We start from the raw sequence: 5,907 nt of genomic DNA on the forward strand, positions 1-5,907 counted from the left end.
AGGCATCACACCCAAGATTAGTAGACCGACTCCTGCCTGCATCTACTACTATTACTCCACACATCGACCGCTATCCGGCATGCATCTAGTGTATTAAGTTCATGGAGAAACGGAGTAATGCAATAAGAACAATGACATGATGTAGACAAGATCTATTTATGTAGAAACATACCCCATGTTGTTATCCTTAATAGCAATGATACATACGTGTCATTTCCCTTTCTGTCACTGGGATCAAGCACCGTAAGATCGAACCCATCACAAAGCACCTCTTCCCATTGCAAGATAAATAGTTCAAGTTGTCCAAACAAAACCCAAATATTGGAGAAGAAATACGAGGCTTTAATCAATAACGCATATAAGAGATCAAAGAAGACTCAAATAAATTTCATGGATAAAAACATAGATCTGATCATAAACTCAAAGTTCATCGGATCCCAACAAACACACCGCAAAAATACTTACATCATATGGATCTCCAGGAGACCATTGTATTGATAATCAAGACAGAGATAGAGAGAGGAAGACATCTATCTACTAACTATGGACCCATAGGTCTACAAAGAACTACTCACGCATCATCGGAGAGGCACCAATGGACATGATGCACCCCTTTGTGATGGTGTCTAGATTGGATCTGGTGTTTCTGGACTCTGCGGTGGCTGTAATTGATTTTCGTCAACTCCCCTAGGGTTTTTGGAATATTGGGGTATTTATAGAGCAAAGAGGCGGTTCAGGGGGCACCCGGAGTTGGCACAGCCCACCGGGGTGCGCATGGGCCACCAGGCACGCCCTGGTGGGTTGTGCTCCCCTCGGAGCACCCCCCCAGGTGCTTTCCTGGCCCAAGAAAATTCCACAAAAAGTTTCGCTGCGTTTGGACTCTGTTTGATATTGATTTCCTGCGATGTAAAAAATATGCAGAAAACAGCAACTAGCACTGGGCACTATGTCAATAGGTTAGTACCAAAAAAATATAATGACTATAAAATGATTATAAAACATCAAGAATGATAATATAACAGCATGGAACAATCAAAAATTATAGATATGTTGGAGAAGTATCAGCATCCCCAAGCGTAAATCCTGCTCGTCCTCGAGTAGGTAAATGATAAAAACAAAAAAATTGATATGGAATGCTGCCTAAAATGTTCATCACATTTCTTTTCTTTATAACATGGACATTTGGACTTTTATATGGTTCAAAGCAATAGTCTAGTTTTGACATGAAGACTTTAATAGTCAAGCATACTAACAAGCAACCATGTCTTTCAAAATATCAACACTAAAGCAAGTTATCCCTAGCCCATTATGCTCAATCATTGATCCATTCTTGAAACACACTCAAATATTAGGTACACCCAATGCTCAAATACGATCATAGTGCCCCTTAGTTGGTGCTTTATAAGAGAAGGTGGAGACTCAAATTCAAAATAAAAATTGCATAAGTAAAAGAAAGGCCCTTCGCGGATGGAAGTAGGGATTTGTAGAGGTGCCAGAGCTCAAAGCTTAAATTGAGAGATAAAAACATTTTTGAGAGGCATACTTTTCCCACCAACAAAAACGACTTAGAGTTTCCAACACTTTCCATGCTAGATACATCATAGGCGGTTCCCAAACAGAAAATAAAGTTTATTCCTTTTTCCACCATTACTTTCACTTTCCATGGCTTGTCTGTATCCACCTGTGCCCTCCATACCAACTCTTTCCAAGGAATTTATTATTTGACAACATAAAGTAAATTCATTTTTCATTTCGGGACTGGGCATCCCGAATATCTTTGTCGTACTCTCGTGCAATGACAAGTGAATAAACACTCATCATGAGAATAATACGTCTAGCATGGAAAATATTGGCCACCCCTCACCGCCTCGCGAGCGGTAGAGCACACAAAAGAGAAAATTATTTTGAAAATTAGATATGGCACATGCAAATTTGCTTAGAACAACATGGAAATACCGCATATAGATAGGTATAGTGGACTCATATGGCAAAACTGGTTTAAAGGGTTTTGGAAGCACAAGTAGTGATCATACTTAGTGCAAAATGAAGCCTAGCAAAAAGATTGAGAATCGACCAACCAAAAAGTGAAAAATCTCGTACCCAAGCATTAAGCATAAGTTACATCGAATAATGCACCACAAGTAGGATATAAATTTCATTGCATAACTCTTGACTTTCGTGCTTGCATAGGGAATCACAAACCTTAACATCAATATTCTTACTAAAGCACAATTACTCATCAACATGACTCACATATCATATCGTCATATCTCAAAACCATTACTAAGAATCAAGTTTATTTTGTCCAATGATCTTCATGAAAGTTTTTATTATATCCTCCTTGGATATCTATCACTTTGGGACTATTTTCATATGTTGCTTTTGATAAGCTCAAACAAATTTAAGTGAAGAACATGAGCAAAATATTTATTTCTCTCAAAATAATCTAAGTGAAGCAAGAGAGAATTTCTGAAAATTTTACTAAATCCCAAATAAATCTAAGTGAATCATGGGAGCATTTCTTCAAAAATAACAAAGCACACCGTGCTCAAAATGATATAAGTGAAGTACTAGAGCAAATCCATGGCTCTAAAAATTTAAGTGAAGCATAGGAGCAAGCATAGCATTACTTTTGGCTCTCTCAAAAAGGTGTGTTCAGCAAGGATTCAAAACTTAAAACACAAAGCAAAACAAGCAAAGACTCATATCGTACAATACGCTCCAAGCAAAACTCATAATATGTGACGAATAAAAATATAGCTTCAAGTAAAATACCGATAGTTGTTAGAAGAAAGCGGGGAGGCCACTCGGGGGCATCCCCAAGATTAGTTGCTTGCTACTTCTTGAATATTATCTTGGGGTGCCTCGGGCATACACAAGATTAGCCTTTTGCTAATCCTTATTCCTTCATCCATTGTAGGATCACCCAAAACTTGAAAACTTCGATCACACAAAACTCAACAAAACCTTCGTGAGATCCGTTAGTATAAGAAAGCAAACCACTACTATAAGTACTGTTGCAAACCTATTCATATTTTATTTTTGCACCATATCTACTGTATTCCAACTTTTCTATGGCAAAAAATCTTCAAAGAAAACCATAGAATCATCAAAACAAGCACACAACACAAAGAAAACAGAATCGGTCAAAAACAAAATAGTCTGTAGCAATCTGGATATTTCGAATACTTATGTAACTCCAAAAATCTTGAGAAATTAGGAAAACCTGAGAAATTTGTATTTTAATCTTCTGAAAAAAGAATGAACTCAAAAATACGTTTCTGTGATTTATGAAAATTATATTCGTGAGTGCATAAGTTTCTGTTTTTCAGCAAGATCAAATCAACTTTCACCCAAATCATCCCAAAGGCCTTGCTTGGCAAAAACACTAATTTAAACCACAAAAACACATATAACCATAGGTATAATCGTGTATTTTATTGAAAACAACAAGAAAACTAAAAAGCAAAAAGATAAAAGTTGGGTTGCCTCCCAACGAAAGCTATCGTTTTACGCCCCTAGCTATGCATAACGCGAAGGATCAAAGTTTTGTCATCCTTGGTTCTAGATCCATAAGATGCCCTCATGAATGATTCGTATGGTGGCCTAATTCTTGTTCTAGGGAAGTGTTCCAGTCCCTTCCTTAGTGGAAACTGAAATTTAATATTGCCTTCTTTCATATCAATCACGACACCAATAGTACGTAAAAACGGTCTACCAAGAATAATTGGACAAGACGGATTGCAATGAATATCAAGAACAATAAAATCTATGGGCACATAATTCCTATTTGCAAGAATAAGAACATCATTAATTCTTCCCATAGGCTTTTTAATAGTAGAATCCGCCAAGTGCAAATTTAAAGAACACTCTTCTATATTGGTAAGACCAAGCACATCACATAAAGATTTCGGAATTGTAGAAACACTAGCACCCAAGTCACATAAAGCAAAACACTCATAATTTTTAATCTTGACTTTGATGGTAGGTTCCCATTCATCATGTAATTTTCTAGGAATTGAAACTTCTAATTCCAACTTTTCTTCAAAAGCTTTCATCATAGCATCAACAATATATCTAGTAAAAGCTTTATTCTGTTCATAAGCATGGCGTGAATTTATCATGGATTGCAACAAAGAAATACAATCAACCGAAGAGCAACTATCATAATTAAAGTCTTTGTAATCCAAAATAGTGGGCACATCACTAGTTAAAGTCTTGACCTCTTGAAACCCACATTTATCAATTTTCTCAACAAGACTTTCACCCTCCGAATGATAGGGACCCTTCTAACTAAAGTTAACTCTTCTCCAGTCGCTTTTTCATCAATCTTAATTTTACTAAACAAAGAATCAATAGAAGAAACACCAATCATTTTAAGATCATCATTTTTATTTTCTAACAAGATTGGTTTGGCAGCCATTTGATTCACTAAAGTAGCTTGTGCATCGGATATTTTTCCCAACAAACTTCCGGCAAAAGCATACTTAGATTGGAGATTGCAAACTTCTCTACTAATATCATCAAGTTGTTTCGTTATAGCTTCTAACACAATGGAGTGTTCCTTAAGTTCTTTAATAAAATATTTATTATGCTCAAATTGTGTAGTCATATATTCCTTAGTACTTTTCTCAATTTCAAGCAAAATATTTGGATAAGGAACATCATACTATCTTCTTTGAGGCATCATGACTACGCAAACAAGAACACACACAAAAACAGATCTGACGAGAAAACGGCGAACGAAAAAGAGGGAAAATAAAATGAAATTTTTTTGTGAAGTGGGGGAGAGGAAAACAAGAGGGAAATGGCAAATAATGTAAATTGCGAGGAGATTAGATTTGTGATTAGGAACCTGATTGATGTTGAAGATCCTCCCCGGCAACGGTGCCAGAAATTCCTTTTGATGTATGCTAGAACTACGTCGGTATTTCCCCAAAGAGGAAGGGATGATGCATTATAGCGACGGTAGGTATTTCCCTCAGTGATGAGACCAAGGTTATCGAACTAGTAGGAGAACCTCCTCACACCATGTAAGCAGCCCCTGCACACAAATAACAAATACTCGCAACCCGACATGTTAAAGGGGTTGTCAATCCCTTTAGGGTACGGCGCCTCAAGATAGGCAAAATAATGTGAGGTAAAAGTTGGAGGTAAGATAAATAAATCGCGGAACAAATAAATTGCAGCAAGGTATTTTTGTATTTTTGGTTTAATAGATCTGAAAATAAATGCAAAAGAAAATAGATCGCAAAGGCAAATATGATGAAAAGAGACCCGAGGGTCGTAGGTTTCATTAGTGGCTTCTATCGAGAAAAATAGCAAACAGTGGGAAAACAATTATTGTTGGGCAATTGATAGAACTTCGATAATCATGACGATATCTAGGCAATGACCATTATATAGGCATCACATCCAAGATTAGTAGACCGACTCCTGCTTGCATCTACTACTATTATTCCACACATCGACCGCTAGCCAGCATGCATCTAGTGTATTAAGTTCATGGAGAAACGGAGTAATGCAATAAGAACGATGACATGATGTAGACAAGATCTATTTATGTAGAAATAGACCCCATCTTGTTATCCTTAATAGCAACGATACATACGTGTCGTTTCCCTTTCTATCACTAGGATCAAGCACCGTAAGATCGAACCCATCACAAAGCACATCTTCCCATTGCAAGATAAATAGATCAGGTTGTCCAAACAAAACCCAAATATCCGAGAAGAAATATGAGGCTATAATCAATCACGCATATAAGAGATCAAAGAACACTCAAATAACTTTCATGAATAAAAACATAGATCCGATCATAAACTCAAAGTTCATCGGATCCCAACAAACACACCGTAAAAAGACTTACATCATATGGATCTCCAAGAGACCAATGTATTGATAATC

The sequence above is a fragment of the Triticum dicoccoides genome, chromosome 4A (assembly GCF_002162155.2).
Source record: "Triticum dicoccoides isolate Atlit2015 ecotype Zavitan chromosome 4A, WEW_v2.0, whole genome shotgun sequence".
Taxonomy (NCBI): domain Eukaryota; kingdom Viridiplantae; phylum Streptophyta; class Magnoliopsida; order Poales; family Poaceae; genus Triticum; species Triticum dicoccoides.